General features: G+C 35.5%; 1 protein-coding gene across 8 annotated transcripts in view; it reads right to left on the reverse strand.

Moving 5' to 3' along the window:
• ZBTB20 (zinc finger and BTB domain containing 20) overlaps positions 1-24,886 on the reverse strand; it is a 396,848-nt gene that overhangs the window by 323,902 nt on the left and 48,060 nt on the right. For all 8 annotated transcript variants that reach the window (XM_025051370.1, XM_025051352.1, XM_025051329.1 and 5 more), the window contains one exon: positions 10,784-10,833. The gene's annotated coding sequence lies outside the window, so the exon portion shown is untranslated. The remainder of the gene's footprint in view (positions 1-10,783; positions 10,834-24,886) is intronic.

Below are 24,886 nucleotides of genomic sequence, written 5' to 3' on the forward strand. Positions count from 1 at the left end.
AAAAGAAAGAACCTCAAACAAAGCCCTCTTGCAAGACAGGAAACTGCTGAGGGTGGTGGATGGTGATTGGGGCAAAGCCTGAGGAAGGAGAGTGCTTACTGCTCTGAGGCTCTTAACCCAACAAGCCATTAGGCTTCAGCAGGCTTGATAGCTGTATCAAGCCTCATGATTTCAAAGCTTTCATGGGCTGACAAGGACTTGTTAATTTCAAACTTTCTAACCAATTACAATCACAAAGAACTCAGGACAATAATCAGTGAGCAAAATGAAACTGCTGGAGTGAAGCAGCCCTCGGCAGGTTTCACTCTTGTGGCTCTGCCACACATTGTGCAGCTGGGACTCTGCTTCAATAAGTAAATAAAAATACATTATAAAATACAAACATGCACAATGGGTCCCTCTTGATGTCTTGTTCCCAGTAGTGGAGTATGTAGGAACACTGTCCTGCATTTAGCCCATTAATTTCTGATGGTGTTAATTAAAAACTTTTGATGCTGGTTTGAATGGAAAATACCTCAAACAGTGTTTCCTTTATTGAAACACCAAGTTCCAAGTCTTGGATTATTAGGTTAAGCTCTGTCAGCAGTGAAACCAACATAAACGCTTTTCATACCATCTGCTTTAACAAAAAAATAAAAAATAAAAAATAAAAAATAATAACAATAAATGTTAAATAAGTGAAAAGGAAGAAGAGAAACTGTTTAGGTTAAAACTTTCTTATTTCCACCTATTTTTTTAAAGACTAAATTAAAAATCTGTGTCCCTAAATGTAGAACATATGATTTTTAAAAAATCTTTTTTCAAATCCTTATAGAACATTCAAATCACCCAATGTTCCAGGACCTGAATTTTTTATATTTTAAAATGGGGAAAGCTTCTTAAAATAAGTGAATCAGCTGCTAAGTGATTTCTCTCTGTCTCTTCCCCTACTCGCTTTTTCGAAAGGCTGAAAGAAATGCTTAAACCGGTATGTACAATTGATATGTGCTGCTTAAGAAGCTTAATATGATTACTGAGGACTCAGACTTTCTATTTAAAATGAGATACCTAGGACAACAGAAACTATGAGTTGTCAGTATTCATTTTTCGTGAAGTGTGGGAAATGTTCTGAAAGGTTTAATCCACTGAGCAAGTAAGGGGTGCAAAGTAGTTATTAACAGATTTCTCTGTCCTCCTGGAAACCTAAGGAAACCTGGGAAATCCAGAAAGCAATGTCAGGAGATAGTATGACAGACGCTATGCAGGAAGCAAGCAAATAAAAAATCCATCTCTGCAATCCAACACTTTTATGAAGTACTAAGCATACAAACCAAAACATTCTGATTGGTTTCTAAGACTCTTCTCCAATTTTATTTTATTTATAATTTATTTTTATTAAAGTATAGTTGATGTACAATATTGTATTAGTTTCCGACGTACCATATAGTGATTCTACATTTATATACCGTATGATGTGATCACCATGATAAGTCTAGTAACTATCTGTCAGCATACAAAGTTATTATGACATTATTGACTATATTCCCCATACTGTACATTATATCCTCATGATTTATTTTATAACTGGGAGTTTGTACCTCTTATTCCTCATCACCTTTTTCATCCACTCCTCACCCACCTCTTCTCTGGCAACGATCAGTTTGTTTTCTGTATCTATGAGTCTGTTTCTGTTCTGTTTGTTTATTTATTTTGTTTTTTAGATGCCACATATAAGTAAAATCATATAGTATCTGTTTTTGTCTGACTTATTTCACTTAGCTTAATATACTGTAGGTCCATCTACGTTGCTGCAAATGCAAGATTTCATTTTTTATTGCTGAGTAATATTCCATTATATATACACATCTTCTTTATTCATTTATCTGTTGACAGACACCTAGGTTGCTTCCATACCTTGGCTATTGTAATAATGCTGCAATGAACATAGGGGTGCATATATCGTTTTGAATTAGTATTTTTATTTTCTTGGGATAAATATCCAGAAGTAGAATTGCTGGCTTTTATGGTAGTTCTACATTCGATTTTTTTGCCGAACCTCTATACTGTTTTCCATAATAGTTGCATTGATTTACAATTCCACCAACTATGCACGAAAGTCTGCTTTTCTCCATATCCTTGCTAACACTTGTTATTTATTGACTTTTTGCTAGTACCTATTCTGACAGGTATGAGATGATATCTATTTGTGGTTTTGGTTTGCATTTCCCTGATGATTAGTGATACTGAACATCTTTTTATATGTCTGTTATTCATCTGTATATTGTCTTTGGAGAAATGCCTATTCAGATCTTTTGCCCATTTTTTAATCAGATTTTTCTTGGATGTTGAGAAGTATGAGTTCTTTATATATATTTTGGATGTTAACCCATTGCTTAATATATCACTTGCAAATATCCCATTTAGTAGGTTGTCTTTTCATTTGTTGATGGTTTTGTTCAATGTACAAAAGATTTTTAGTTTGATATAGTCCCTTTGTTTATTTTTTCTTTTGTTGTCCTTGCCCAGAGAGACATATTAAAAAAAAATGCCTATGTTTTCTTCTAAGAGTTTTATGGTTTTGGGTCTTACAGTTAAGTCTCTAATCTATTTTGAGTTTATTTTTGTATATGATAAAAGAAAGTGGTCCAGTTTCATTTTTTGCTTGTATTTGCCCAGTTTTCCCAACACCATTAATGGAAGAGATTATTATTTCCTCACTGTATATTCTTACCTCCTTTTTGTAGATTAATAGACCACATATACACGGGTTTATCCTATTCCATTATCTATGTGTCTGTTTTGTGGTAGTACCATACTATTTTGATTATTACAGATGTGTATATAGTTGAAATCAGGGAATGTGATACTTCTAATTTTGTTCTTTTTCAGGATTGCTTGGGCTATTCAGGGTCTTCTGTGGTTCCATGGAACCTTTAGGATTATTTGTTCTAGTTCTGTGAAAAATTCCATTGGTATTTTGATAGGGCTTGCTTTGAATCTGTAGATTACTTTGGATACTAACATTTTAACAATATTAATCTTTCCAATCCATTAAGATAGTATGTTCTTTTATTTGTCTCATCTTCAATTTCTTTCATCAATGTTTTACTGTTTTGAAAGTACAGATCTTTAACCTCCTTGGTTAAATTTATTCCTAGGTATTTTATTCTTTTTCATGCACTGGTAAATGGAATTGTTTTCTTAATTTCTCTTTGTGATAGTTTGTTATTAGTATATAGAAACACAGCAGATTACTGTATATTAATTTTGTATCCTGCACTTTACTAAATTATTAGTTTTAATAGTTTTTTGGTGGAGTTTTTAGGGTTTTCTATATATAGTATCATGCCATATGAAAATAGTGATAATTTTACTTCTTCCTTTACAATTTGGATGCCTTTTATTTCTTTTTCTTTTGTGATTGCTGTGGCTAGGACTACCAAAATTATGTTAATAAAAGTAGTGAGAGTGGGCATCCCTTTCTTGTACCTCATCTTAGAGGAAAACCTTTCAGCTTTTCTCCCATTGAGTATGATGTTAGCTGTGAGTTTGCCATATACAGCTTTTAATATGTTGAGTTATGTTCCCTCTATATCCTCTTTGTTGAGAGTTTTTATCATAAATGGATGTTGAATTTTGTCAACATCTGCATCAACTGAAAAGATCATATGATTTTTATCCTTGGTTTTGTTAATGTGGTATATCACACTGATTGATTTGTGGATATTGCACCATCCTTGCCTCCCTGGGATAAATCCCACTTGATCATGGTGTATGATCCCTTTAATGCATTGCTGAATTTGGATTACTAATATTTTGTTGTGAATTTCTGCATTTATATTTGTCAGGGATATTGGACCGCAATTTTATTTTTTAGTATTGTCTTTGTCTGGTTTTGGTATTAGGGTAATGCTGGCCTTGTAGAATGAGTTTGGAAGCATTCCTTTCTCTTCCATTTTTTTGAATAATTTGAGAAGGATAGGTATCAATTCTTCTTTAATTGTTTGGTGGAATTTACCTCTGAAGCTGGCTGGTCCCATTCTTTTGTTTCTTGGGATTTTTTTATTTTTTATTTTTATTAATGGTCCAATTTTGCTACTAGTAATCTGTCCAGACCTTCTTAGACTGGCTCTTTCAAAATTTCTTTTTAATCATTCTTCTCTCTTGTACAGGGGACTGAAGCCTTGAATACCTGATTTGTGGGACCATGTAAATGTTATCTCACAGACACCTTTTTCTCTTTTGTGTTTTTGTATAGCTAATTTTCTCTATCTCCCGCCCTGTTCATTCATACTGTCTGCAATATCATCTGATTCCTTGAAAGAGCACAAGACTTTCCTTTTTTGCCCTGAAGGTCTTCCTCACACTTAATCTTGTTTTCATTTACATATCTCAAAAGAGGTTGAAGTATCCCATAAAGGCTACCATTTGGGCAAACCTTTCCTTCTCTCCCTAACCACAGTCTGCATTGACCTCAGCCCCTTGGGACAATCTGCAGAATGGGCCTCCCAGCCTGATGTACAGACAGTCATCTTTCAACAACAACAATAATGACAATAGCAAAAAAACCTTCACTGTAAGCATGTGAGGGAAATATGTAGAGCAACAGAATTAAAACTCCAAAAGGGAAGTAGGCCTGAGCAAACCACAACATGATTCTATTTATTTACAAATTTATGAATTTTCCCCAGAGTAAAACAATAGGTGATATTGTCTACAACAGACTAGTAAATGTAAATTAACTAACAGATAATGTAGCAAATGAGTGGATTTAAAGATGATTTCCATCTGAAATGATTTTTTTCCCCTAGAGACCAAGTTTTTGTTAAACTTAATCCTTACTCTCTTCCTGCTCCAGCAGCAGAAACATCTGGTCTGTTTTAGATTCCCCTTGGATTTCTAACTTCAAAGGGAATTATAAAGAATAACAAATTCATGTACCGGCACTAAAAAAAAAAATAGAGCAGCAGGAGAGAATGGTAAAATTGTCCTTATTTGACTGCTAGTGACAGGCGCCACAGGCAGAACTATGAGAAAAGACAAAGGCAAGATCACCGGTTGACAACCAGAGTTCCTGGAGATGGAACTTTGGCTACATGCAAATATGCACAGGGCCTTAGCAATCTATAAGAGATTTGCACTTGCTTAAATAAAAAATAATAAAATAAAAAAGTGAAATGAGTAAGAAGGTAATAAAAAGAAATGTAGTCACATTTACCTGTCATGTAGCAAACATCGACAAAAGTTTATTTAAAGAATGACCTGGAGAAAATCTGAAAGATTTACTTAGCCTCTGGGTTTGTTATTTGATCTGCAGAAACTATGTGAGTTCTGATTCTACTTAGGACAGGATAAACCATCCCAGAATTAACTCAGGCTTCTAAGAATCCACTAGACCCATCGTGTCTTCATAAAAAATTAGATATCCAAGGATCTCAAAAGTAGTCTCTATTTTTTCCTTGCTATGGACCCTTATTATCAAAAGATGGCCAGAAATCAAAGTCCTCTAGGAGTGGAGAAATACGGTTTGAGTGAAATATTGATATTTATAGTTGTGCCAAGTTGCGCTTGACATTGCATTATAGAACTGAATTTATCTTTCTCCTCTGTCATTTTCCTAGCAAAACAAAAACACACTTCTTAGAGTGCAGCTCTTGATGTAATCAAACTTTAGAAAAAACGAGAACAGTTAGAGAAAGTACAATTTTGCCATTGTAATTACCTCTTACAAACAGCCGTTCCTTTTTCCTGTTTTATGTGCAATGCATACAGCAACAACAATAAAAATAAACAAAGACATGATTAACCAATCAACTCGTTTGTGGACAAAGAGCGAGAGTTAAGGGCTAAAATGTCTTTAAATAATGAATTATAAAAGTCTTTAAACTTAGTATTCAGAGGTTACAGATCCTCACACCATAAATACATGGTTGATTCACAGAGTGGCCATCAAAAAGCCAGAGAGAAAATTACTTTTAACCAAACAGTATACATCAACAGCACATTAAAAATATTTCATAGAGTAGGACGGAACAAACAGAACCAATTCCCTATAAAGCCTGGCGTGGTTTGCTAACAGAGCAGTTCCCAAAAGAGAAGACCATATCCAGAATACGTCCTTTTTATCAGAGTCTTTGCATGATCTCTTAAGAAAGGGGAAAAAATGAAGGCTTTTCCTTTGCATTTCCAATGTGAAAGTACGGAGCTGGCTGCAAAACTGTCTCTTTAAATATCTTTGCCTGGAATGGAGTTTTCATCCTCCCCTTACCACTCCTGGTGAAACACAATCACCAAAGCTATCTCAGTAAGAGAATGCCAAAATGTCCATCTTTATGATAGTTGTGGATGATAGTGTTAAAAGTCTAATAAAGTTTATCCAGAAAATACACCAACTTTATGAAACATGGATCTGATGACATGAACAAACCTTTTTTTTTTTTTTCAACTATCTGTGTCTTTAGGTCTAAAATGAAAATCTTGGCTTGATGGAGATATTTGCATAGGATTCCCTGCCCTACATAAGTAGAATTATCCAACCATGATTCTGGACTTAACTAGGAGGAAAGAAATAGAAGATATGGAATGCTACTTTATTCCAAGAAATGTTGTTTTATAGCCTGAGAATACATAAGGTCACAAATATAACAACTGAACAAATACCAGACCTAAGACTAAACATAAGGAAATACCAAAAAGATATACCCAGAAGCAAATACTATCATTAATAACAGCAATAATAATAATTATGGCTATTATCATGATGAGCCATTGATAAGTTCACTCGGGTATACTGTAGAATAAATTAGCTAGAAAGAACTATGGGTAAACTTATTATTCTCTTTAAAAGGCACTTTATATTCTAGGTTTATATGACATGAGCTATATAATCCAACACTACATGTTAGAAAAAGATGCAGGAAGAAGTGAAGATTTATGCTTTCATTTTAGTTATTGTGTTGTCTATATCAATCTTAAAATAATGATGAAAAGGTTAGCTGTTTTAAAATATAGCTATTATGGGTTGTGGTAAATTATCCTTATAGCTTTAAAATAGTATAGTGGCTAGTTCCTACCTATCTTTTCTTGGAATGCCTGCCTCAATGCCAAGCCATTAGATTCATTTCTGATCTTTTGAGGACATTTTAATGATGGTAATACCAGGCCAGGTTAAAGGAGAAACAAAGTTGATCAGAAGACTGAGGGGAAAAAAACAAATGGAAAAAAAAGTTTGTATTGTTTATACCATCCAGTCTGGTAAATTTTACAGATGCTTTCTGTTTGCTTGTGGTAGTTTATTGGTTATGTTATTTCTTTTCTTTCTTTTTTCCATGTGCTTGCCTCTACCAACTTTGGCTGAAAATATTTTGTATGTGTCTATGCTGTAAACCCTCAAATTTTCCTAGAGATTTAGTGTGGTGAAAAAGCTCCTTTTCTTTTTTTTCCTTCCCCAAGGGTTAGGCACATCAATATTCTAGCTACTCACTTTCGAGGCCAATGGAAGATGTGTTCCTAAGATTAAACAGACCCAAGTAACACATAAATTCAGTTTCTACTGATGTGGTATGTTACATAGTTACTCACATCCTGAATGTCTGATGAGTGAAATGCACCTGTTGGAGGACACAGTGCTACTGAATAGTCACTGACGTGCAAGTCAAAAACAGAGAAGCAGGGCAAAACTATAACTGTAGGTTCTCTATGGAGAGCCTAACTTGCACAGAGCATTCCTTCATCTGTGGAGCTCTGAGTATAAAGGATCTAGCCTAGCCATGAAAAGCTGGCTCATAGAGGGTTCTTGAACTATCCTTAGAATAAACTAGAGTAATGCATACAGGCACATACGGAGGGCCCTCTGTCCTAGACATACCATCTCCCTCTACTCCTATTTCCCAAACCTATTGTTTTTTTTTTTTTAAAGAAATTATCCAGACTATTAATATATAATTCCCTCCCTTTTCAGACTTCATAAGCTCTCACTTAGGAAGAAATCTTCTATTTCTGCCAATGAATCTTTAAAAATTATGAACTTTTAAATCCAGTGTTACATTTGGTTTAAGTAGATTCACCATGTTTATCTAGTAGGGGATAGCTAAACCATAATACACTTCTAAGTAGGCGGAGGACTATGTTTTTCTTTCATTTTAGATACAGAATTGTATCTAAAATGCTGCATAGATCTGGCATGCAAATTATCTTCCTAAATTTGAGTGAAGTCAAGAAAGTGTCCCCTTCTCCCAAAATAATAGTTCTTCCAAGAAATCTGGGCAAATCTGCGAAATGTCTCTCTAGTCAACAAATTACCCTTTGGCTTACAGATGTGCCTAAGAATATCATGAAACGCACTGGTGAGATTTTATGATCAATTGTAAAATTTTAGAAAAGATTATGGCAGTATACTCAGAAGAAAAATACTACTGTATACAATGATTAGAACTATTTATTTGAATGTTTTTAACATTAACATATAAGAGTCCTGATGAGCCTGAAATATTGATAGACTAAATGTTATGATGTCTGGGTTTGCTTCAAAATAACATGGCTATAGTAGGGGAGATTGATAGGTCATAAGTTAATCAGTGTGCAAGCTGGGTGACGAGTACATTGGAGTTCAATGTCATAATCTGCCTACATTAATGTATATTAGATTTTTCACAGTAAAAATTTTCAAAATACATACTGATTTGAACTTTTATTCATTCACTCGTTATTTATGGATTGATTCATTTACTCTTTATATGCAAGATATTGTGAAAATGTAAAAAGTAAAACAAAAGACAGAAAACAATAGACGAAAAATGCTCTTATTGGACATTTAGGTTAAGTAAGCTATTCTTCATGAGTAGTATAATTATTTAAAATGACGTTCATAAAAACTGTGTAATTACATGTAGAATTCTTAGGTTAAATTTTGAAAGCAGGACACAAGATTATATAGAAAGTATGATTACAGCATGTTTTAAGAAATATGTCCTCAGGGGAAAATGAGAGTAAGGAAATATATCAAATGGTTATTAATGACTGGATTTAAATTATAGAAATAATTACTTTAATTTTTCTTCATTTTACTCCTATGTGTTTTTGCAAATTATTTTTAATGAGCATGTATCATTTTAAAATGAAAATAAATATTTATTCATTAGCAGATAAGATATGCTCTCCTTTCCCAAGGAGCTTTTCATTTACTAAAACAGAGAAACTGCAAACACACAGCATCACCCTGATACTTTAAATCTTCACACCTAGAAGGGAAATATACCCATAGGAAAAGAAACATCAGTTCAGATTTTATCTGATCATAGAAACATAAAGAGCTTTCTGTGTGTTACATAGACATAGGGGAGGAACTGGCTTCTTTGCAAGCCAGAAAGAGCGTGAAATTCAGGCCATTTTGTGATGAGATCATTTTGCCACGAATGCAATGGGAGCCACAAACTAAAGGTACCAAGTAAGCCTGTTTCTTGAGCTCCTGACACTCATGCAGATATGAGCTTCTTTTGGAGGAGCATAACAAGTAAAGCATGGGCGTGGGAGTTGGGAGGGAGAGGGAGTTATAATCCTAAAGGCTTGTGGCCTTCACTAGCAAGATGGATATGTTCACAGAGGCAGAGATGGATGTGCAACAGAATTAGAGATAAAAATACAGTGACAACTATGGATTAAGTGCAACGGATATGGAAAGTCCTTGTTAGAAAGCTATCTTTATTACTCCAAGAGATTATTTTCCTCATTTTATGCACATTCATATAAAGTGAAGTCAAGAGTATAACTTTTTAAAGGTTTGGATGAATATGATGTTCATGACTAAATAGGCCTGGCTGGAGCCAGGCTGAATCTTGTCAAATGCCAGGCAAGTCTCCCCTTCCCTGCTCCTCCCTCTCCAGTACATCTGCCAGTGCATTTCAACGCAGGCCAACCTCTACCGAACTCAGCTCTTTCAGGCTTTCTGACTTCATGTTGCCCTACCAATACTCCCTCAGTCTTGACCTGCACCCTCCTCCCAGCCACTGAAATCTCAAGAATTCGAGAAGGCCACAATACCAACCTTTTGAAGCTTTACAAATTCTCCCTAAAACACATATAGACCTCAAAGTTTCGAACTTAGGCTCACTGCAGCCCTGGTCTTGGTCCTTTTATTTAACAGGTAAAGGAATGGGAGGGGATTTCACATTCTTAAAGGACATATTCCCCTTCTGTTTGTGGGTGTAAAAAGAGCAATCGTATTTATTTTAAGATTGATCCAAATGAAGCAAGCACGTTTCAAATTTGCATCACGCCGCAGAATAATGAATAGGTAGTTCAAAGCATCACAAAATATGTTTGGAGAGTTCTGCGTCTGCTTAATGCCAAAGAATCTGATGTTCTACACAGGAAATATCAGTGCCCAACTTCACCACATTACCCTCTCTTGTCCACATAGGTGTCACCTTTGGAAATACAGTGTGTGTGTGTGTGTGTGTGTATGTACACACACACACACACACACACGTAATCTTTGGAGAGTCTTCCAAACAAATCCTTTGAATACCTCCACCCCTATGTGGCAAAAGCATTGCAAAATGTTCTGTGACAATAGGTTCTGGGATCATAGGTTCTTACCATTCTAAATGATGATATTTCAAAATGAACCAACAGAATATGAAACATACACCCTTCACCAACATCAAAATATGTTCTGTCTTTGAGGTAGGTGCTGGACTCACCACGCCTTTAGGTCTAATTCTTTCCAAGATTGAGAGAAATATATTTGACTTCTTTTCACCTCAATATTTTATACTGCCATTTAGAGATAATGAAAGTTACTTACCAGACAGCAATGTTGTGTGAAGACTATTCAGTTAGCGATGGTGAAACATTCTGAAATAAAAAGAGTACTGTAAATACTAGGTAAGTATTTAATATATGTATGACAACATGGCAGTCATAGAAAAAAAACCCACTTACTTCTCACTTTGGGACAATGACTTGGTGATACTCTATAAAAGTAAAAGATGCTTCCCTTTGAGAATGAAAATACAACTGTGCTCTGAGAGAGCAGCTTTTGTAACTGTCTACATGTTTAACAGTTGTGAATGACTTGCTGCCCATTTCTGCAATTCACTGTAACTTGTGTCGAGAAAGTTATGTTTTATGGTTAATTATCCATGGTCTGTTAAAAACAACAACAACAACAAACCATTGTGAACCACCAGGATTTGCAGCTCCATTTGAACTTTCTGTACTTTTGATTAAACATTTTGTAAATAAAAAAAACTGGTTTTTCCTTGTTTTTAATTGTTTGTTACTTGTGCTCTGGATATAAAAATTGTGGCGATGGTTGGAGAACAAGCTATGGATTATTTCCCCTGGTTTCATGAGTTGTGAGTTACTGGCTTTATCCTCCTTCATGAGTATAAATAAATGTACAGTATTACATTCCTAGTCCCATAAGACAAATGGAATGAGTGAACTGAAACCTTTTCAAACCAAAACCTTTTATGTTAAGTCACGGAGCAAAAAAACAAACCTCAAATTAACATTTAAAAGCTTCTACTGTGGAGCAACGAAATCCCCAAATATTATATAATCTGCATTTTAAAAATTGCTTGCCTAACAAGCAGCAGTCTATCAATAATTCCAGATGCTTGTCTTCTCACTGCTTTTATAATTTAGAAGCCATAGATCACCTCCCATCCTCAATATTACTACCAGAATGAAGCCTTAAAAATAACCAACATAGCTAACAAGTCAAAATAGATTTAGAAAGATCAGAAATTATTGTAGGTAAAAGTAATGAAATGCTACATAAAAGAACTCCAGGTAAAATTTGTCTATAATTATCATCCTAGGACCTATACAAATAAAAGAAGTCTTGAATATAATTGTCCAGAGAAAATGAGAAAAGCCAAGATTCAAAGGACCCTGTGGCAGAATGGAAGGGGAGTATATTTGAGACCCACAATCATAAGTACCTAACGCATTTGCATATGAAACTTAATGAGATCACCAAAGTAGCCTGCCAAAAATTGTTTTTTAAATGATCCAATGGTTTATGCAGCACTCAGGAGCTCTAGGAAAAATATAAAATTGCTTTGTGCAATTTGTTGCTTTTATAAAGACAGAGACAGGATAGTAAGAGTTCTCTTACAAAATGGAATGGACTACCCATTTCTGAAGCTTGAAGATCTCTGTATCCTATTTCATCTTATCCCTTATTGCTCACATGGTTTACTGCTTATCTACATAAGCACCATGAGGGAACGAATACAGCAGTTGCCTTCACCAGTTCATCAAAATACGTAAAATATATGTGAAGCAGCTACTATATGCCAGGCACAATTAGAGTGATTCTGTTTGAGAAGGTAAATCAGTGACTGAGATTCTTGACACAACATTTAAAAGTATCTATTACTACTGCTAACAGCAACTAGAAGCAAAGTTGAAATAGTTGTGAAGGACTTTTGAAAAATTAGGAAATATTTAAAACTCTCTCTAGCTTCTTGCATGCCCTGGAAATACAAAGTTTAGGCCTGCCAGCCTTTCCTAAGCCTGGATCTCATACTGTTAAAGAAAAACTACAAGTAGCCTATAAGTTCCCAGAGCTGTGGTTACAATTGAAAACAAGGGCTGAAATGAATTAGTTGGCATTCATTGGACATTGAAAGGTCAATTCTGTCCTAAGTGTGGTTCAGAGAATGTTAAAATCAACCAAGATGAAAATGAAAGCTATTCTGGCAAACTGAGGCGGGAAAAAAGTTCAAAGATGCTTTTATTCAAAGACATTTTCCTCTATTTCTTCGATAACCAGATGCCTCCAACTATTTTTGACAACCAAGAAAATGTTACCCTGTAAACTGAGTTCTAAATTTTCTTTCAAATCCAGGCAACCTTAAAAATCAGGGTACTCTAAATTGCTTCCTGTATATAGAACTACACACCAAAATAAGTGCTTGGTTACAGATGATTAATCATGTTAAAATTATATTATAAAGAATATATTTTACATGGTTCAGAATTCATTTTGATAATCAGGTACATACATACAAAATTGCGTACTGGAATCCAAACTTGGCTATCACCCACGTAGAGGGATACTGAGGAAAAATATACTTATGAATATCATTGCCTGGTTAGAGACAGAGTATTCTGACCAATCTTCATTATTTTTTCACAAATTTTCCTGAGCTATAGATTCTGTTAAAGACAGAAAAAAAAAAAAAAAAAAAAAAAAACAGAAAGAAAATGTACTTATAAAATACTTAAAAAATATATACTAGCTTAGTCATTTTTCTTATTAAGACTACAAAAGATGTCTCCATGTTGTCACAAATAGAGACACGATAACCCCAATGATCTTGATCACTTAGTTGTTACAACAGAGAGCCACACATTCAGACAATAAAACCTAAAAACCCAGACAAAACTCTCCTGGCTTTGATTTTTATCTTTATGCACCAGATTTTTCCATACCAAAGGAATCCTAAATTCTAACACATAAAAGAAAGTTAAACTAGGAAATAGCCTGAATGTGTTTTTACAAACTAAAGGAAAACTCACCTTTTACCTTCATGAAAATCAAACCAATTTCATATGACCTTACCATCCAGAACTAAAGTATGACCTAAAGGAATGATACTGATCCCAAATACAAAGAGATGAAGTGTCTCAGTAGATCCCATACAGATCCATTCTCTCTCCTGCCCACTTTCATCTTCTCTTAAATGCATGAAGAACAATCAGAACTACCACCACCACCCCTCACACACCTGATCTAACTTTCTTCTGGCAGATACCTAACAATGCTGTGCTGTGTTCTCTGTTATTTTGTACCTATTTTATAACGATTTCTAGGCAGAAACTAAAAATGAAGAACAAAACTGAAAATCACTCTGACCTCCCTCATTAGACAAATGCCTGGTTCCCAGAGGACATCAGTCAAATAAACTATTAAGTGAAACAAACTATTACGACAGGGAAGGAAAACTGATAAACCCCATACAAATCTATGTTCCATTTAAGCTGGGAAGAGAGTTACTCCAATGAAAAAGTTGGGGTGCATGGGAAAGGGGTGAAGGGCTACAAAGAGAGAGAGGGAAATAAACTTTTATAATACATTTGAGACTTAAAGGCTGTACAATGAATCAAATAGTGTTCCAGGGAACGGTGTAACAGAAAGTACTAAATGAGAATCCAGAAAACTACAGGTTCTTAAATGGAACTGTTACATATGGGATGAAATCTATAGGAAGTTTGAATTAAGTGTGTCTGCTGTAGTGTCTAGATATTTTCTCTTTCATTATGACTTTGGGGTTTGAACATACTTTGTCATGAGGAAAAAACAAACAAAACATTGAGCTCTGTACAGCCCCCAAAGTAAAAGCAAAAGAAAGACAGGGTTTATATAACTGGATTTTTACATAATATTACATCAGGATACATTTCAAATGAAAACACATATACACACATAGCCATCTTATCCTCTTCCTATTTTAAAATTCATTTCAAACTTTAAATTGTGTTGATTTTTCATAAAATAAGTAAAATCCAAGCCAGCATTGAACACCTCAGAATAATTTTTGTCTTATGTTACCTGAAAAATGTACCACATTGAGGGGCACAGAATTCTGTTTTAAAGTCATTTAAGGCACCGACACTTATGGGATGTTTCACTGCAGCATAGGACAACTAGAAAAGGCCATAGATGCTAACTCACTCCCTTTTCAACAGTCTGAGAAAAGGGAAAAAAAACTGTAAGTTTTCCCATCTGTTATTTCCTTTTTTTTTTCTTTTTGGCTGTGGAAAAGTAAAATTATGCAAGAGCTTCTGAATGTAAAGGCTGTGTGTGCTTTTTCCCTTTTTGTCTCTGTGTACCGGTTCTGTGATGTTGCGTAACTGAGTACAGAGTAGGCGGTTAGCGTTTACTATTGATTTACACTATGCCATCTAATGAATTCAGAAGACTAAACGAAAGTGGGAGGGGGAGGGAGGGAAAAAGAGAAAGAGAAGAACAGGGAGAGGATAAAGGGGGAACAGAGGGGAGACAGAAAGAGCTCGTTTACAGGAACAAGTCTAATGCTTGGAATAGCTTCATTCTTATTCCTTCTAGGTCTGACTTTTGGTTATTGTTCAGGTCTCAGAAAAATGGGCATGAGCTAGTGACCTCAATATTCCAATCTTATTTCTAATGAGGACTACTGGCAGGTGATGTCAAATTACTTGATAGCAATTCTACTAAACTGTCAGACTTCTCCATATGCACCTATTATCATTTTCTCTATGCATTTGTGAATTTGTATCTGTGATAGCCAGCGCTATGTTCCAACTAGTTTACCTAGTCACAATTATTATTTGCAAGGCACACATCGGGGCAAAAAGAAATATGTTCTATTTACCCATCTCCTTTAAAGATGCATAGAGAATGCATTTAGAGATCTTTGAATAGGTCACTATTTTACTTCGGAAGAAAAAATGCCACAGATTACTTGGCTAAACAGAACAGCCCAATGTAGGATTATGAAGGGGGAAAGGGCTAAATGAGGAAAGATTCTAAACAGATGAACAATACTTGTGAAAGAAATTTAAGTAACTTTTTACGCCAATGGAGAACACGTAAAATTTAACTTTTGATCTGGATGATAATAGATACCCCCAGTCCTCAGAGGCTGCTCGCTGCTTCCCATTGCCATGCAATGAATTCCCAAAGCTTAGGCCAGAAAGGAAGGGTGAAGTTGATTCTGCCATTAGGCACGGGGCCTTGCTGTACCTGAGTGCCCTCCTATGGCTGAGAACTACGAAGGCGAGGAAGAGAAACAGAAGTTCTCTTTATTAGTGGCCATCTAGAGAGCAAGACAGCGAGTTTGTATCCTTCCTGGATGTGGGTTTGTAAATGGTGACTGGGAAGGATGACCTCACAGGAGGTCATCCAAAGGAAAGAACAAAAGATCATCAGACGATCTCTTTTCACTCATTTTGGCTTAGAAAGTATTAAACAGTTGACGACTCCACCCGTTTGTCAGGAATGCTATAATGACCTATGGCTGTTTATCCCTAGCACCTAGCACAGTGCTTGGCACATTCTCTATGCTCAACAAATATTTGTTACAACAGTAAAATGAAGATGGGAGAAGCATCTCTGTAGGAAAGGTATACTAAAAAAGCCTCAGAAAAATATATTTAAGCGATTCAGAGGAAATCTAAGACTGTACTTGGGCTGCAGACACAAAATATTAATGTAGAGGAAATATCGGTTGTTTGAGGGTCAGTTGACTTCAATTCCATTTTATTAGAAAAAAGCTTAACAAAAATTATAATACTGATAACATCAGCAAACTTTTGTGTGCATTTCCACCAGCTTTTTTGGACATTTTTTCTTTTCAGTCTCGGGCACAGAAAAATCCGTTTTAATTTTCATGGACACATTCTAAAGGAAAAGTCGTGGGATACCAACATAATTCATCTTGAAAAAGAATACTGAAAAGAATGTAGCCATTTAGTGAAGGGAGAGAATATAACTTTTTGTCGAAGGGCAAGGCAGGTTGAGTTTTGATTAGGTTATGCAAATTTAAATTAATAGAAGGGCACCCAAGAATATACTGATTTCCATTTTCTTGGTTAAACAGGAGTTTTATGAGAAAAAAAAATCTGGATAAGAAAATCAGAAATGCCATCTCTCAGTTAATTGGAGAATAAGACCATTAGAGAAAGAATTGCAAGCATAATCTCTCAAAGATTCCGGTTGAAGATTCAACTAAAAACAAGTCCAGCAATGGTAGCTAGCCATAGCACTTTTTACAAAGTAGGGATACCTTCTCGTTAAGTCATGTAGAACCAAAAAATTACATTTCAGTCAAAATATCCCCCCCCAAATTTTTTTTAAAAAACTCGTCAGAGGTATCATCTAATCAATTTCAGCAACTTCCTTTATTAAGAATCCTGACAATATGTCAACAAGACCGTCCCACGTGCTTTTTCATTTCAACGATTCTTAAAAGTGGATAAGAACTTGCCTTGCCCCCTCATTTTATATATGAAGATTCTGAAGCTCGGAAAGGAAATTTTCACAAGGGTATATATATTTTGAGACAGATTGAGGACAATATTTAAAGCTCGCAATTCACTTCTCCACAAAGTTGTATAAATTGAATGTTATTTTAAATATCAGAGAGGAAGATTTCAAACAATTCTTTTGTAAGATAAGGAATCCTTATGCTATGTAAAATGCTCACCTCAAATCTAACTTATATTAATTTTTTATCATTAGCCTGTCTCCTCTTCCTCCTCTTTTCCTTCCTCCTCTTTTCCTTTGGACCTTCGGAGAGAATCACTTTTCCTCTGTTTCCAGCTCATTTATGCCCATTCCTGACCTCAAGTTCTTTCTCTCACTTTTCATCTGTCTCTCCAACATTTATTTATTACTCTTCGTCATCTATCTGCTAGCTAGAAAATGTTACGATTACAGGAGGTAGGAATTCCTGTTGGTTTCCTTATATCCCTTTCCTCAGACACCCATTCTCAGGGTGCATAGCAGACAATTAATAATTTTTAAAACCCCTTGTTCCTATTTTTCTAGCATTCACTATACTGGGTATAGTCTAATGGGTGTAGTATGATGCTATGCCATGGTGGCGAGGAGGGATAAGAGGAGGAAATCACATATATAAATTAAAATTAATAGGCCAGAAAGAGACTAGCATTTACTGAGTACATATTACATGCCACATACTTCATTAATATAACCATTTAATACTAACCCCCTGTGAAGTAAATAACAGTTGTCTAAATTTCATAGCTTAGCAACTTAGTTACAGAGCCATTAGCTAACCTTTTTATGGACACAGAGCTAATTAAAAAATCGGGCAGGTGAGGATGAGGATCATATACTCTCAGGTCCGTATTTCCTGTAATGTACCACAAAGCCAGACAGAATATGAAGCCATCTAACTAAAAAAAAAAAAAAAATTCTCCATGCCAACCATGTGAGCCACCACATGTTCCAAGTAGAGCTAGCTGGGAAGGGTAAATGACTCCGCAAAAGAAACAAGTTCTTACTTTGTTCTTGGCTCTGACAAGTTCCTGTTTTCCAAATGCATATTTGGAAAATGTTCTTTGTCATAGGTTAAGAAATGTATAATCTCCCAGGAACCTTTAAATCAGACCAGATGTATAAGTGTTTATAAATATTCCTTTAAAGATTTATACTAGACAAAGTTTAAAAAATATAATGCATATAAAATCAGATAATTAATACAGCATTAACAATTCAATATATGTGCGTATGTGTGTCTATACGTGTGTATACAATTTTTTTCTCTTTTCCAAAATTTCTGGTAATTAATATAAAGTACTTGACAAAATTTAAACAGTAAACATGTGAAGCAGGGAAAAGAGGAAACAAAGAACTACAGGAGTGTGTGTGTGTGTGTGTGTATTTAATGATAAAGTTTTACTATGTTAATTTAGCAAATGATTATTTTTCAAAAGTCTACTTTTCTTTACTGAATCTTTTATATGTAGATATATTATTTTGTAATAATCTTATAAATAAATACTTGTTGAAGGTAACATTAGAACTCATCAGGTAAATAGCAATAGTTTTGAAGAATCTATGGTTTGAAGCACTATACACTTTACCAACTTTACCCATTGTTATGAAGCATTCTTTCAAAATAACTTATAAGGTGGAAAGTACAGTGCATTTTCTCATACAATACAATACCGTTTTCTGGGATAAATCTTTTACATTTTATTATTGTGTACATGTGTGTATGTGTGTGTTATGTACTATCCTCAAGACTACTTTTTAAAATATATTTTTAAAATCGGAATTTGGTAAAGAACTTAACAACAAAGTACCAGTAGTTAAACAGATTTGAAAGGATGAATTCACAGCTCTTTAGGCAGCTCTAATTTATCCCACAATTTTTAATGAGTCCTATTGCTTTGTCCTTCTCTCCTTCTCTTCCTCAAATCTAAATTTGATTGGGAACGGGCAGGGGGAAAAAAAAACCCACTAACTTCTGGTTTAAGGAAGCATAAAAGAGAAGAGAACTAGAATATCTTCCTGGCCTTCTTTTCTCATCCTCATAAGGAAGAGTAATAGTAAACTAAACAACAGAAAAAGCAACAACAACTTTGACAGTTATGTGGTATAGGCAAAAGAAGGATTTGTATCTGCATAATTTCAAGGGCTTCCTTCAAATTTTAGCTTTTCTGGATGTTTTTACAACAAAGCTGAAGAGATGCAACCTGTTTAGGGAAAAAGATGAGTTTTGAGGTAAAAGAGGAGACACTCCTTATTTACATATGGTGCTTAAACACATGACCAAGATATAACTTGCAGCATTAAGAAAAAAAACTTACAGTTAACTTGAATCTGCTAAAAGTAACTCACAATACCCTCTCCACTAAAACAAAACAAAATAAAGCAAAAACTCACAACCAATTATTTTGACTGGTGAAAACAGTGACATGAAAGTAGCAGATGGAAGCCCAGTTTTACTCACACAACACACACACACTCAATACAATTGTAAGCATTCCCACAAAAATAACTTAACAATGGTGACTTTGGCCTTGTGCTTCAACACTTCTCCTTTGGGAGGGTTTCCTTAAAGACTTCAGACGGCTTGTGAAAAATAATATAAAATGAAACCAACTCATCTGCCCATATCTAGAAACGGGAAAGAGCTGCCAATCACAACCAGCGAATAAAAGGGATCTTGTCACCTTTGTCAAGTCCTTTCTCAGGACTGGAACAGGTGTTCTTTTCTTATGTATTATTTTTTGTTGTTTGGTAGAATTTTTAAGAAAGGTGACATATCTGTACTCTTAAAATCACCACACTACATAACATCTAAAAACTTCCATAAATCAAATAATTAAAAGTAATAAATCTTCCTGCTAATTGCTCCTCAAAGTTGAAAGAAAGGTTATTGTCTTACCTTACACCATGCCTCCTGATCTGACAGTGTCATTCAATCAATAATTTCAATGTCAGTTACTGATTTTCAACTCTTTTATTACAGACTTCAAGCAATAATGAAATGGTGCTGATCTGCTAGCTTTCACTCTATATAACGTCTATATTTATATGCTTTGCTTCTATTTGGATCTATATTTATCTGCTTTATCTGCCTACAGTGCATCTGTTTCTCATACACACAGACATATATTTATATATATACACACATACTGTATATATATATATATGTTATATATAAACACACATATCCACAAAAAAAAATGTATGAATGTATGCTAGTGTGCTTACTTTAACAAGCGGGCAGGTGCATAAATACTCAGACACATGACAAATATACAAAGAATATAAATGTACATGTAAACATAGTTGCACAGGGAAAAGCATATCTTAACAATAGACCTGTCTACCATACTTGGCTGTTGGCCTCTGAGACTTACACCCTGCTGACTGACAGCCATCGACTACCCTGGGAAGGAGAAAAATCTTCTGAATGCAAAACTATATAAGTAAATAGACACTATGCATCACAATTTACTCATTTTAAAGGTGAGGAAACTGAGACACTGACAGGCTAAGAGCAAAGATTTTACGGTTTTCCAGTGGCAGAGCTGGAAGTAGAAGCCAGGTCGCTGCTTTCTAGACAAACTCTATTTCTGCTATGCTGAACTGAAATGATAAAAACATTTTTCTCAAACCTAGTATCACCTAATTTCCACTCTCTCCTAGTTTTCTCTTTTTTTTGCCGCATGAAACGTAAGCAACTAATATTCACTGAGGGTCAGGCTCAGGCGCAGTTCTAAATGTTTTAAATGTGCTATCTCATTTACTCGGCACAATATCTCTATAAAGTAGGTATTATTATTTATGTCCACTTTACAGATAAAAAAACCTGAGGCTTGATGAGTTATATAACTCACTCAATGCTACATAGCTAGTAAGAAAAAGAGCTGAGCTGTAAGGCCTATTTTCTTCATGAGAGCATGACACATTCTTTAATATATATCTGAATATCCTAAGAAATCTCACCACCACCACAGCCTAACCATCATTTAACTAATAACTGGTCTGTTTCAGGATGCATAACAAACCCAAAGCAGAGGTTTCCTTAGACCGATAAAAAAGTAAAGGAAGTGGAACAGGTATAAGTTACACATCCCCAGTATACAGCACACGCCTTGCTTATACTAGAAAATGGAAATACACAAAATTCAGGCCAAAAAATTACCCCAACGGTAGTCTTATGCGATTTAAAGTCTTAAAACTTCTAGTCTGAACATCTTAGATCTTTTTCATCAAAGGATTATAGCAAACCGGTAAAACGGAATCAGATGGGAAACAGAAGCACAAGAAGGCAAAGGGAGGACAGCAAAAGGAAGAAAGAACCACACCCCTGTTCCTCTTCCTTTCTGGGGCAACATTTCCAAAAACAAACATCCATCAAAAACTACAAAGCCAGTACCAAAAAGTGGTATTTCACTCCCCGTCCGCCCACCGCCCCACCCCATCAAGTGTTAAGAACAGATTCACAAAAGAAACTATGTCTACATATGGTAAGGTAATTTTATATCAATTTCCTCAGATAGTCACCAGTCGTGAGCTATCCCAACTCATAAGAGTTTTACACTTTGTTCGGCATACACAGCACCCAGCACTGGGAGATGCCATGTGGATTTGTGAAACTCCCTGGGGCATACTGCATCCATAAGCCAAGGAATAGAAATTACACTGATCCATACATGCGGCTCTTCATCTGTGACATATTGATAATTACTCTTTATTTGTGAATTAAATCCAAGTTATAAAAACAAGTTTCAGACATTTGTCACAAACAGGGTACATTTTACTTAACTCTTTCAGAACACCATCTAGCTACTGTCTATAAGAAATGGGAGCCATCATAGGCTAGGGCCTGATATTGTAGGGCCTTGAGAGGGAAAAACTGACTCGAGTTTGAATCCCAGGCCTTCCACTTATAAATAATATAGATTTGTGCACATCGCTTAAATGGCTCTGAATCTCAGTTTCATCACCTGTGGAATGAAGAATAAAACCGCATATTTTGCAGAAACATTGTGAGGATTAGAGATAGTACCAGAGCAATGTCCTCTTCATAAAGGGGCCCATTAAATATTAATTATTGTATGTTTAAGAAGGTCTTTTAGCTGTGACTTTCTGTTGTATAAACGGAACTCTTCTGGGAGTAAAAGAAGATACAAGATACTTTATAAGCTTGTTTATTCAAAGGCAAACATTTTGGTGATCAGGTATATTTAAAACAATGATAGAAATGAAAGCGCTTCATGGTGTAACATTTTCACTGAAATATCTTAAAGCACTTAATAATGCTCGACTTCGTGATTGCTGGTACCATCATTTAACAATTGGGCATAAACAAAGCTTAGAAATTCATCCCCCGAATGAGTAATAATTAAAAAAAAGTCAGCGAGGGTGAGTAGAATGTATGTCTTTAACATCTAAACCCCATAGTGTCCAGCTGAGTAATAACTGCTGCAAGGCCAGAAACGCAAAAGGCCATGCTTTCCCCAAAGCTCTTTGAGATTATTCGCGGAGGCCAAAAACATTAGGTAATGCTGTGTACATCTGCTGAGATAAGAAGGGTGAGTCAGGGTTAGGTCAGGGTTTCAGGTCACAGGGGTGGGGTGAAGAGTCGCTTTCAGATCGAATGATGAGAGTAGTTTAATTATAGCAGAGAACAAGCCATACGGTAATCCGTATTAGAGGAAAGAAAAGGGGAGACAACCACAGCCAAGGGAAGGTGGGTGGGAACACAGACCCTGTGGGGCTCGAATGGGTAACTGTGCCTCAAAGAGGAAACGCTCCCACTTCACACACTCTGAGAAGCGAACAAAAAAGCCCACGGTGCAGCATAAATCCTGCTATCCCAATAACACACACAGATGTTCCACCATTGTTTTCTTTTATGCACATTTTAATTAAGAGATCAGAATCAAGCATTAAAATGTTATTAAATGGTTTGTTTACATTTTCACTATATGTCATTTATTATGCATTTTCTAAATGTGTGCATATCTATTCAGAAGGGCTATTTGGAATTTTTACTTCACTGTTACAATTGTCCCTCTGATTCATGCCAGTTTGAGCTCACCAAGTAACTATCAGAAAGCCTTTCCAATCCAGGGACTCTCACTTCTTTAATCCTCAATCAAGCAATCCCCAACCCCCATCACACCCCCCTGCAGTGCCACAAACTGCACTACAGTACTCCAACACTGTAGGAGGTCTCAAGGCCACTGCAACCTTTCTGATTATTCATCAGAGGCCCAGTTCCAAATATTGTCCCATTGTCCTCAGAAAAAAATAGTCTCTACATTCATGCCATAACCTTCCCTAAGCATTTTTGAAAACCTCAGGAACTCAAAGCTACCACAAGGAGGAAGCTGGCCTCCTACCAGTGGTGTAGACTTCCCAGGAGGGGACACAATGGGAAAAGTGGGAATGAGTAGATTTTTTTCTCTCCTCATCCCATCACTTCTTTCTAGTCTACCACGTATCTGTATTTACCCCTGCCTGAATCCCTTGAGTTTTCTATATTATTCTAGAGTTGAAACAAATACCCAAATGTCCTCTTCTCCCAGACGCCACAGACATTCAGACTTTTTCACACAATCCACCTGCAAGTGTGGATCACAGGTGTTTTTGCAATTTGCCTGCACATATGGTTAAGCGCTTTAACAAGAGGGCATTGTCCTAGAAGCCCATTATTCATATTATGCCTGTGAATTATTGTACATGGACTTGCAGGGCTTCAAAAGGCATGACTTATGTCTCATGCATGTTCAATTCAGTGCCTACCATATTTTGAGCTCTCCATCAGTCCAAATAAGAGAGGTAAGTTTCTTTTCTCTCTCCCTCCCCTATTTCCTTCCTCCTTCCACCTACTCCCTCCCTCTTTCCTTTTCCCTTCCTTCCTTCCTTCCTTCCTTCCTTCCTTCCTTCCTTCCTTCCTTCCTTCCTTCCTTCCTCTCTTCCTTCTTTCCTTTCTCCTTCCCTCTCTCCCTCCCTCGTTCCCTCCCTCTCTCCCTCTCTCTTTGTCTGTTTCTTATCCAGGATAAACATAATGCTTGCACGAAGCAGGCATAGATAGGAACAAATTCTAACCCCAATGCTAAATTATATTCCTTAAATTGTCTCATATGCAGCATAAATAATCTACAGAAATGTTTCTGTTACTATAGGTATAACCTTGAGGTAAGAGTTAAATTGAGACAGTTATAACTGGTGGACCAGATAGGACTCAAACGAAAGTAATGGCATAGCTCTAAATCAAATTTCTTTTAAAAGGAAACTTTAACATGTTACCACAGAAAGAATAAAATTGGCACAACTCTGTGGAGAGCATCATATCAATATGCATCAAAGACTTAAAAAGATATGAATACTATTTGACCATAAATTTTATATCTAGGAATTCAGCTAAAGGAAATAATCAAAGAGCTTCACAAAGATTTAGATGCAAGTGTGTTTATCATGGCATTGCATACAATTGTGAAAAACTGGAAACTCTGTCTGACAATAGAGGGTTGATAAAATAAACAATAGTACATCCATATATTGAAATACTATAGTTATTAAAAATCACATTTTGAATGTTAATGATGTGAAGAAATGTTTTTGGAATATTGTTAAATAAAAAGGCATGTTAACCAACACTATGCAAAGGCTGACCTATTGTTTAAGTAAATATTGCTAAGTTAAACATTGTTTAAGAAATTACATATATACATAGCGGAAAAAGACTGGAAAATACATATGAAAACACGGAAAGTGTTTGTTTCTGGGCAGTTTTAAATAATTTTTAAATAATTTACTTTAAACTTTTCCATAATGAAAGCATATTAACCTTATAGAAAAATGTTACTTTAAATATTAATCTACACAAAGCTTCCCTTTGTAAAGGTCTACGAAGTG

This window comes from Pteropus alecto, unplaced genomic scaffold, assembly GCF_000325575.1.
Source record: "Pteropus alecto unplaced genomic scaffold, ASM32557v1 scaffold270, whole genome shotgun sequence".
NCBI lineage: Eukaryota > Metazoa > Chordata > Mammalia > Chiroptera > Pteropodidae > Pteropus > Pteropus alecto.